Below are 11,668 nucleotides of genomic sequence, written 5' to 3'. Positions count from 1 at the left end.
CTTCTTTTTATTTAGTATGATCTTCAAAGTATCTAAGGTAAAGTTTATTTAGAACATTGGATGGTACCTATAGGAAATATATGACAATCTACATTACTTTAAAATTTAATCTTCATGCAGATATGCTTTCTCTGGAGAGATTTTTTTTTCTTACTTGTTTGTCAGATGTTTCATCTATAGACAAACTATTTTGACTAAGATGATGAGACAGCACAACTGCCATTTTCTATGTTGCACCATCCTTTCCATCCATCCTAAAGTAATTTTTACTTTTTTATTTATTACTTTATTTCATTTACTTGTGTCATCTATTATTTCTTTTCTAACACTATTTGTTAACTAATGACAACTTGGTAAAAAAAAATAGATTCCACATCATCAATTCCTCCTGCATAACATCAGTTATTTTGGACATTATGCACCATGAGCTTAATATTATAATTTTGAATGCTCCAAATTTTTCTCTACATTCAGCTTAATGACTTTCAAAACATGTTATCCTTATACAGATAACAGAATAGATAGCAGAAAAAAGCAGATATTTCATAACTCCAGTGAAAATTTTAATTCAATTTTTAATTAAGTTTCTTCAGCTATTTAAGTAAACTTCCTTTAATTACATTATTTATATTGACTCATCCTTCAAAGCACCTATTTATCTTTTTTCCAAATTGCTTCACATATTTATATACATATATATATTATTTCCCAAATTTCCTTCTTTATAAAATATTCAAGGTTTTCATATTACAGTATTTTTTATTATTTCTACAAAACTTTCAATATTTAAAAAGACAAACATACGCATTGCAGGTTCAGCTTTCTTTGCCTATTTCACCCATACACACAAACACCCATGAATAAGTATATACATTCTGGTAATATCTGATCAACTAAATAGCTGTGGGTTTTTAGGCACAATTGGTTATAGTTATTTAAAAAAATTTAATACTGTTTAAATCAACTGAGCTTCAAAAATAGTGAGACCGCTGCCTTTGAATCCTTTGAAGTTTAGTATCTGAGAGAAATATGATTCAGAAATTTCAAAAATATGTTCATACGTGTTCCCTCAAAAAAAGTTAAATAAATAAATTTAATTTTTTTTACCTTAATCTTTTAAACTGCATTTCTTTACAAATAATTCACTTCTGTGCAATTTTCTATTAATTTTTAATTGTATTAGCAGATACTGCTGCCGGCTTCTGAAGTGCCAGCTGAGCACATAATTTTTCCAGGCAAAGTATCCGAACTCCCAGGCTTAACAAGCTGTTTCTCTGAGTAGACAGTGGTCGTAATGGTTTCCAAACAACCATTTAAATGTGATATTGGTGTTAGCAGTGTACCCTAAGTATCTTGTTTCTCGTAGTTTTAATTCAATTCTACAGTTCCGAGATATATTTCCTTTGTTTTCACAATGCAATTTTGGAATGCTTATGCATTCCAAGTCTAAAAATCACTGGATTTATGAGGGTGTATTAACTCTGAGAAAGAGCTTTTATAATTCTGATGAACTATATAATAATAGACAGATATTATGTACTACAAATATTTCAATAATATTTTTAAAAGTCAGCATAAACTTCAGGAATGTCTGACAAGACTTAGAAATTAGACCAAGGGGAAAATACAATAATTGCAGGAAATTTATTTAAATACAAATACATTTCAGATGTACTTTTGTGTTCCCTGGCCTAGAAAATCAGCTGGCACGTATCTTTTTACCTCCAATTGCCATTCTCTAACTTAGAGAATATGGAGACAAAAAAGTGCACAATTCAGTAAACTCTAAATTCTTATCAGTTGATATTGAAAGTTCAGACATGACTCAGGTAATGTATCTTTAAAACTTTGAGGGGACAGTTAAGACATAGAAACTGTTTACTCTTAGTTCCTAAAAGAGTGAAATAAAATTCCTTTTTGTCATTTTCTGTAGAAGTTAAGGTTTTGTGATAAATCTCCTCCTCTACATGAAATGAATAATTGTGTTGCCAATAATGAATTCTATCTAAAGTCTGTTATAAATGGTATTAATTTTTTCTCTTACACCCAATTTTGGAAGCAGGATCTAGAAACTGATATGTTTTCATTCTTCCATCCAAGAACACCAAATTACAGCCAGATTTTCTTCATCTCTTTCACAACTGATAAATCTTACAGATTTGGTCAGAGGAATAAGTCAACTTGAAAAGGTATGTCATGTCCTTTCTCATTCTTTGTTTGTCAAGACACTTTTATCCAGCCCTAAGGACCAGGGCTCAAACCTCCACATGGTAATGATTGGCCAGAGTTGAGGGCTTCAGCTACTAGGCTTCTATAAAAATTTGGCATCATCAAACTATCTCTAGTGATCAGGAGTGACAGTGCTGGTATAGAGTCAGTCCATCTAAATTAGGCATAACATTAGCATTGTAAATAAGTGAGCCTTTTATGGAAAATTATTCCACTGTTCTGTTCTCTTAATTGTGACATATTCTGATAGGACCACATATCTCAAGTTTTTACAAATTCACAAGAATATATGTTCAAAACTTATGAATTGAATTCAAAATTGAAATAATAAATAGTTAGACATTTCTTAAAAATAGCCATTTTTAAACAATCCTTTAAAATTAACCACCTATTTAAACAGAGAATTAGGTGGAATTCAGCTAGTCCGAATATAACCATGAACATTTCATTAATGCATTCAATAAATTTAAAATAACTTTCTGATTTGTATCTGGTGTCATGTTGGAGACAGTAGTTTGATTTAGTTTGGTTTGGTTTGATTTGGCTTTTTCAACTCCCAGATGCATAACGTGGAAATGTCAGTTATACTCTGCCTATTTTATTCACTACAGTAATTACGACATTGTTATTTATATACCTTACATAGATTAGTTGCTATCTAGTCAGTGTAGGAAACACAACAATATGAAAACTTACTTTCTGTTATCTGTTGCTATTCTTTACTTGAATTGCTTATTAGACACTGGTCTCTATTCTTTCCTGCTGCTGTTATGTCATTTATTGCAAAACTTGTATTTTTATTACATATGCACTCAGTTATAGATGTATCATTTTATTAAAGCTTTTACTATTGCTGCAAAATTTGTATCTAGTTTGTAGACAACTACATTCATAGTTCAAAAAAATCTAAGACTTTCTCTTAGAGCTTACCAATTCAGATCTATACAGTAGCAGTATTTGGCTATCAGCTGGATAATGTTGTGCTTTGGTGAAGAGCTTCTAACCAATAAAGTAACAGAATTTGCTAGTGTCTGATGAACTTCTAGTGAACAAAAAGAGGGTTAAAAGCTCTTTGAATAAAAAAAAGAATGCTACAGCAAAAATGAGTGGATATTAACACACTTTGTGTAATGGTTTCACATTCGCCGGTCTCTGTTTGCCAAATTTTGAGTGTTTTCTCTCTTTTTCCCGCTGTGAGATAGGATCAGGAGAAAAGCAAAGCAGGCCCAAACTTAAAAGTTACAAAGACAGACTTATTAACACACACTAAGAGAAAAAAAAAAACCCTTTCTATTTTAAAATATAATGTAGAAAATGAATATCAAATTCTTTTCAATGAGATAGAATTAAGAAAGATCTTATTTTATTATTTAAAATAAGAAATGATATTTGAGTGATTCTCAAAATTAAGCAAGAGCTCCTACTGACAATATCTAGTCCTTCATGAAGTTTTATTGAAAAAACTACCATTGCCAAACACAAATGTTAATTTCTCATTTGAATAGTTTTCCAATAAAATTACCTTGTCAAATGAGGTTTAATTACTTTTGACCATATAATATAAAACTTTAAAGTATAATTTGTCACTTAAATTTCTTTCTTACTATTCACTGTAAAAAGTCCGTCACTTTTTCAGAAAGATTCATCCTGTCTTAAAGTAAATGACAATATACCACACCTGAAAGTAATTTTCTCCATTGGCTGTGAAGTGGTCCTAGTGTGATTAGCTCTGAGATAAATGTCTAGATTGTGGATGTCTAAAATGTCACCATTCTATCAACACATTTGAATGAATATGTATTAAATTTATATCCCCACCTCCCACAAATAAATTCTGATGACTCTTTTCTGGTTTTGTCTAGCTAAAATTCTCAGCCTGTTAAGTATTCCTTATCCAAATCCATTCAAAACACTAGGTTTCTTGAGTTTTCTACTTTGCCTCAATCACTTTATAGCATTCATATACTGCTTCCTACACCTTGTATCAAACATGACCACTTTCAAATATGTAGTCTATCCCCATCATCTTTCTTCAGTGTGAGTAAGCCAACTACTAAATCTGATCAGGAAATGTTACCATAAACCAAACAAGTTTGGTTTATACAAACTCTCCTCTCCTCTCCTCTCCTCTCCTCTCCTCTCCTCTCCTCTCCTCTCCTCTCCTCTCCTCTCCTCTCCTCTCCTCTCCTCTCCTCTCCTCTCCTCTCCCCGGCCTTGTGGAAGCGCACGAGGCTCTGGCGGTGCCGCTTGTGCAGCTTGTGCAGGTGCCCGAGGATGGCCCCGGCCTTGTGTGGTGGCCCTGCCCCGCTCAGCTCCCCGGCCCCAGCAAAGGCGCCCAGGCTGTGCTCGGTGGCCCTGGGTGTCATTGCTGAAGGCAGTGAGGAGCCCCAGTGGCCGGGCAGAGCCCCAGGGGACAGCCCTGGTCCCCAGCCTCTCACGGCTCCTGGAGCCACCGTCCACAAATTCCTGGCACGTCCGGGCAGCGAATTCCTGGTGCCCTGGGCAGCGCAGCCTGAGAAGCCAGGGCTCTGTCCCCGTGGGGCTGCCGTGTGGGAGCGTGGACAAAGCCCTGCTGGATTCTGAGCTCAGCAGGGGCCAGAAAGCCACAAGTCCGGGGGCTGCTTCATGCCACTTCCTGCCTGCTCCGCTGTTGTTGGGGTGTCGAGGGTGGCCCTTTGTGACAGGGGCGCTCGGTGTCGGGGCCCTTTTGTGATGCGGGAGATGATGGTGGCCAGAGAGCCTTGTGACATCAGGGAGCCCTGCCCTGGCTCTGAGCGTATCCAAGGGGAACAGAGGCCTGGGCTGGCCAGTCCCAGGAGAGCCGCTCTCTGATGAGGAAGGAGCTCCCTGCAGCTGTCTGCGCTGGACGCCGAGAGCCATAGAGGCCGATAGCAGCAGACAGCGGTAGCAGCGAGGACAAAGGCAACTCCGAGTCCCGGTGCCCTAGTCCCTTGCCCAGCTGGCTGGAAGGCCCCAGTGGGCAGTGGTTGGGGGCAGTGGCAGGTCAGCCCTGCCACTGACAGAGGCTGAGGAGGAGGAGAGGCCCCTTTTCACCATGGACCGCGAGTTTTCCCGGTGCGAGAACCATAATGCTGAGGAGCTTTCCCAGGGGGGAGATGCCATGAGGCATGTGAAGAACCAGTGGGAACAAGTCCGGACGCTCCAAGAGATTTCCCGGTGGGGAGCCAGAGGGAGCCGAGAGCTGTACCGACTCCAGGTACATGTGCGCCTTCGGGAGGTTTGCCGGCGCAGCACTGAGACGGGTGAAGAGATCTGTGAATGGGAAGAAACCGTGACAGTCCAGGAGCTGTGCCAGTGGGAGGAGGACGGTGAGCAGCGCGAAGAGGTGCGCGAGTGGCAAGGCGGTGCGACAGCCCGAGAAGCGTCCCAGTGGGGAAGAGATGCGAGAAGGCAGCTGGAGTACGAATGGGAGGAGGACGAGGAATCCTCTGAGGAGGACGAGGGATCCTCTGAGCTGTCCCTAGAGACAGACGGGAGTTTCTCGGAGGATTCCCAATGGGATGATGGCCAAGAGCTTTCCCAGAGGAGTGATGAGAGTTCCCAAGACCTCTCAGCGTGGGATGAAGATGAGCACTCCCACATGTCCCAATGGGAAGACAGCAGAGAGCCGCAATGGTCCCAAGTCAGAGGCAGCAGTGACGAGGAGCTGTCTGAAGGAGCAGAAGATCTAGGCCAGGAGCTGCGGCAGTGGTATTTGGTGAGTTGCCAGGAGCTGTCCCAGTGGGGCCGTGACATTGGCTCCAAGCTCTGGGACAGACCTTTGTGCCGAGGGAGCGACAGGGAGACCAGGCCTTGTCTCCCAGAAGGGCTCAGCTCTGCCAGCCCCTTGGGCAACAGAGGTGGCAGCAGAGGCAGTGCCCGACCTAACCAGTGCCTCTCCTTCCCTCCAGAGTCCTCTGGAAGATGTGCCGCCAGCTCCTGCCCCGTCCAGAGCTGATGAGGAGACAGGAGAGGGGTCACTGTGGGAGATGACATTCCACAGTGATGAGGAAATGGAATGCTGCCAAATGGTGGAAGACCTGAGGCCTATCGCCTTAAGCGACCCAGAGCTGTTGCAGGACGTTTCCGAAGAATATTCGGAGCAAGATCTGTCCCAGGGGGAAGTCACCAGCTCCGGGGTGGAGGGCCCGGCAGTGGGGCCATGCAGCCGAGGGCCGGTGCCTGCCCCGCACAGCCCCTCCAGCCCCCGGCCTGCCTGGCTGGGAGCCCAGGCCCTCCGCGGGCAGCCGGCTGCCCCCAGGAAACGTCCCTCCCGCTTCAGGCGGGCACTGCGGGCGCTGCGGGGGCTGTTCTGCTGTCCCTGCATGAGGCCGCAGCCCGAGGAGTGAAAGGGACGGGGAAGGTGAAGACAGTGAAGAACAAGACCAAGACAACAGCCTCGCTCCCACTGCTCCCGCTCCTCTGGCGTTGGAGCAGCAGCTGCTCGGTTCAGCTGGAGGAGCTGAAAGCTTGCTGCTGCAGCTCCTCCAGAGCAGGGAAGGGAAAAGCTTTTTGTTGGGCAACCAAAGCCAAGCAAGCCCAGCAAAACTGAACCGGGCACAGCCACCAACACCAGGGCAGTCAGGTTTGGAAAATGCCCCACAAAGAGCCCAATGCTCCCTGCTTTCCCAGCCCCGCACACATCCGGCCCTGGGCCTGGAAGGTACAGCACCCATTCCTTGGGCATAAACAGAGGCTCCTGGAACACGCTCTCAGCATCAGCCACGCCAAGACAACGGCCGGGAAGACACAGACAAAGACAATAATACAAAGACAAAGACAAAGATAAAGACAAATACAAGACAAAGACAAAGACGAAAATGGACAGGATGAAGACGACATAGAAAATGAAGAAGACCGAGAGAGTGAAGAAGATGAAGACACAGATGAAGAAGAAGACGACGCAGAACAGGAAGAAGACAAAGATGAAAATTTAAATGACAGAGGAGACTTTTTTAGGAGTAGATAGAAGAATAGCTATAAGAATTTCAAACTAGTTAGTAGAAGAGGAATAGGAATAGGGATAAGAATTTCAAACTAGATAGAAGAAGAAGAGTAATAAGAATAGGAACTATGTAGAAGAAGAAGAGGAATAGAAGTAGGAATAAGAATAGGAATTTGTAAATAGCTAGAAGAAGCAAAGAAGAAGAGTAGTTAGAAAAAGAAGAGTAGTAAGAAAAAGTAGAGTAGTGAGAAGAAGAGGAACAATGGAAGAATGATTTAAGAATACAAAAAAGAAGAGAAAACCTCATAAAACATTAGCCAGGATTTTTTTTTTTTTTAACCTATTGTGTATTTATATTACAGTCTATGATATAAACGCATGAACAGACAATAGGTTGTATTTAGGATCCGTTAGAATGTCCCAAGACTGTTCCAGTTCCAGAAGCATTTGCATATGGTGTAATAAAGTGTGTAAGGCAGAAGGAAAGAGTCTCGGGATTTCATTTCCTGTCTCTGGGAGGTGCTGAAGTATTTTCCCCCTCAGTGCCAGGGAGTGCCCTGGGAGCAGCGAGTGCTCAGCCCCCAGCGGCAGTGGGAGAGTTGCCGGCTGGGCCGGCAGGGAAGGAAGGAAGGAAGGAAGGAAGGAAGGAAGGAAGGAAGGAAGGAAGGAAGGAAGGAAGGAAGGAAGGAAGGAAGGAAGGAAGGAAGGAAGGAAGGAAGGAAGGAAGGAAGGAAGGAAGGAAGGAAGGGAAAGAAAGAAAGAAAGAAAGAAAGAAAGAAAGAAAGAAAGAAAGAAAGAAAGAAAGAAAGAAAGAAAGAAAGAAAGAAAGAAAGAAAGAAAGAAAGAAAGAAAGAAAGAAAGAAAGAAAGAGAAATTTCTGTAGATTTAGTCCAACTAGCTCCCTTACATGCAATACAATAACTTTATTAATAGTAAAATTCTTATCTAATAACTAAGTCAGGTCAGGCCTGAAATTTTCTTCAGGAAATATTTTTTGATAGAAAGTAAATATGAAATTAAATGTATGAAAGACATAAGTTATGCATATTTCTATTTTCAAAAGTAAATATCAGTAAAAAATCTGCTTATATTTAAAAATTTTAGCAGGTTGTCCCAAACCCAAAATATTGTAACTGTTTCTGAACACGTGAATTGACTCACAGTCCCAGGAAATTTTTGAGGCATCTTTTTGCTTCAGTCATACACTTATGTTTACGTGGGTTTGACTCCACACTCTGAGGGTCCAGCCTTGCAGAAAAGTGGCTATAATAATTAGTGAGACCACTCTTCGAAAATGTTTTGTAAATAAAAAGGTTTAATAAAGTAAAAATAACAAAGTGAGTAAAACATTGCAGAAAACAAATGATTAAGTTGTGCACAGGTGCCTTTGCTACCACACACTTTGCTACCACATCTTGAAAAGCCTCTTCTTTCTTCTATGTTCTTTCTTAAGTACTAGATGTTTTAGGAGGGTTAACCTGGCTAACAGCCAATAGGGAGGGATACAGAGTTTTAAGAACAGTGACAAGATCTAATAGATGCTTCTTTCTTGGCACTGAGCCAATCCTTGTCAGAAGGGTATCAATATTTCTGGGTTTTTTACTTTAAGGGATGAGCCTTAAACTTGCCCTATATGAAAACACCTGCTGGGTGTGTGGGGTGCATTATTACACCTTTACATAGTTAAAACTGGACCAGAAATGTTTCCATCTTGAAAAGAAATTATATCACCAGGCAATTATGTGATATAATTTGATTTGATAATTAGGTGATATAAAATGAGAGATCTGAGAGGAAACATGATTTCTTTTTTAAGATAAGTTTTGATTAAGTAATATCAAAATGTTTATTATCAATGTCATCAACAGATGTTTATGGCAGAAAACTGCATTTAAAATATATCATCATTAAACTTAATAGAGTTGTACTAAATATTACAAAGCACGTAAGTCAAAAGAAGTAAAAGATAAAAACAAAGAAATATTATTTATTTACATTTTATGATGACCAAAATTAAGTAAGAAAACCAACATTTAACAGGTGCTTGTCAGAGATTTGTCTTAAATGAAATTATTCTTAATGAAGAAAAACTATTCAACCTTTTCCTATCAATTTTGAATGTAGTGTTTTCGCTATTTTGCTGAATGCACCAGGACATGGAAAACATCTAAAGTTTCTGAATAACAACACAATTTCAATATAAAAAAAATCAAATCTCCATGAGGAAATTCTTCTGAATGTGCTCCTGCCCTGGGGAGATACAGTTGTTGTATGCAACCAACAATGTCAAAAGCAAGAAGAGAAGAAAAAACAAAGTATAAGATGACATTAGCCCAAAGGGTTTCCTGGAGCAGACAGATGCAAGAACCACACTCACGGGACTCCTTGTTTGCACTAGTGAATCATTTACAGACATTGAAGACAATTATAGCTCCCAAATAAGAATATTTTGTTTTCTCATGAAAATGAAGGAGAAGAAGGAAGAGAAAATGAACATTCTGATGTTGCTTTTAAAAATCATACATCTATCAGATATATAAGCCAGTTTTAACAATAAAGGATGTCAAAAGTATCTCTCATCTGTTTGTGGTTTCTTGACATAAAGACCAATTTCTGGTACTGGGGGAAAAAGAAGAACATACTGGCCTTACTATTAACTGCGGCAAATATCAGTTACTTGCTTTCTGAAGGCCAATTATGATTAAATCTTTGTCAAACACTTCTTATTAAAAAACAGTGGGAAACTGAGACAGTGAGGATATTCACTGAGTTTTGCTGGATTTTAAAATGTTGGAATGCTTTCCTCAAGTTGTTTTTTCTTTTATTTCTCATCATGTAGATACAAAATCAGAAACAAGAAACTGGACAATACTCAAGATCAATCTCTTAAAGGAAGCTGCTTTAGGATTTTAGTACCAGTAACACTTTTTATGTAATCCCATTTCTTACTATATCAATGAATAATTTTTATCTTGCATCAGAGTTGCCTGGATCTGCTTGATTAGCTATTTTAGTGAACAAAATCTAGAAGGTAAAGATCTCCTGGATTACATAAAAAAATTGCCTATTAAGTTACTATGTTTGGTTTTCTCTGTTTTACTATAGCACGTTTATAAAAGTAGCTGATATATTAATTTTAACAATAGTGCCTAGAGAAAGAAAAGAAAATTATGAAAATTATATTCCAGCACACCCTCTCACCTCCCCCCAGAAGGAATGCTTCATCTGTAAAAAATGGACATAATACATAAAACAGAGTTTATATTTCTATTGCCTGTACCTATTCACTTTGTATTCTTTGAAGAAACAGGATTACACACTTTCCCTTTACTTCACAAAGCATTTGCAATGTTTCATTATGTGTCTCTTTGTTAGGTGGAAAGGTCTACTAACATGCTATTGCTGCTAGAGAGTCACATAGTGTTTTTTCTGACTACTTGCCAAAGTTTGACATATGAGTGATCCACTCCATCCCTTGGCACAGATTGCTAGACCAGTCGTGTGGTTGTTTCATGGTAGGCAACATTTGTACTGCAGCAAGTCTGAATTTTACATGCTTAGAAGTGGGTATGCTCTTTATGTAACATCTGCATGTAAATTTTGAATTGAAGGTTTTAAAAAATTAGAAATCTTTATGAATAGTTATATTCTACCTTATGTTTCATCTTGATTGCCTGAATATGGTTCTTAGGATATACAAGTACTCCATTTGTATTCTATGAAGACATTTTTATTCCTAAGTGGACTTTTGACTTATCTCTAAATCAGAGACACAATGTTGTAGCATAATGATTTCAAAGACATGCATATTATGTATATGTATAATACCAAATGAAAATATGTGCTTACTATATTGGTAGGAATTAATCATTTTTATTTTATGTTTTATTTCCTTAAAATTTATGAGATATGGGTCTTTTAAAAGGGTTGCAGGAAATTTCATTATACATAAAAAAAATTTACTATGTCTTGCACGTTCCCTGAATAGTTAACTATTTCTTATTGTTTTTGTTTGCAATGATTTTTAAGGCCAGGTTTTCTTTTCTTCACAGTATTTGCTAAGGAGTAATTTGTAGTTTCTCAGCAAATATACTGGTTTTAACTTTCAGCTTTAAATGTTCTCTTCTGATCTATTATTGCCTTTCTCAAGGGTTAGACAAAAATTACTGCTCCAGCCCCAATTCCTTTCCTCATGGTCCTGCTCCCACATATCCTCTACACTCAGAGCTGCAGGCAGAATAACACTTGAAAACAGCTGTGTAATGTTACTACCCTTATTTTTAAATCTTACAAGACATTTTGAAGTCCAGGGTATCTTTGACCCTGAGTAACCTTCTGACACATAGTGGGGAGAATGAGAGAACAAAGGTATGTGGCAGGCACTACTCATTTATTGCTTAAGTCATAAAAATGTACATTTAATGATTAGTGGAATGACAACTTATTTGGACTATTGAGGCACATTCAGACAATCAGAAAGTCAATTGTATCTGT

This window comes from Zosterops lateralis (genome assembly GCF_965231275.1).
Source record: "Zosterops lateralis genome assembly, chromosome: 3".
Lineage (NCBI taxonomy): Eukaryota > Metazoa > Chordata > Aves > Passeriformes > Zosteropidae > Zosterops > Zosterops lateralis.
The sequence above is the reverse complement of the archived record's forward strand: the minus strand, read 5'-3'. Positions refer to the sequence as shown.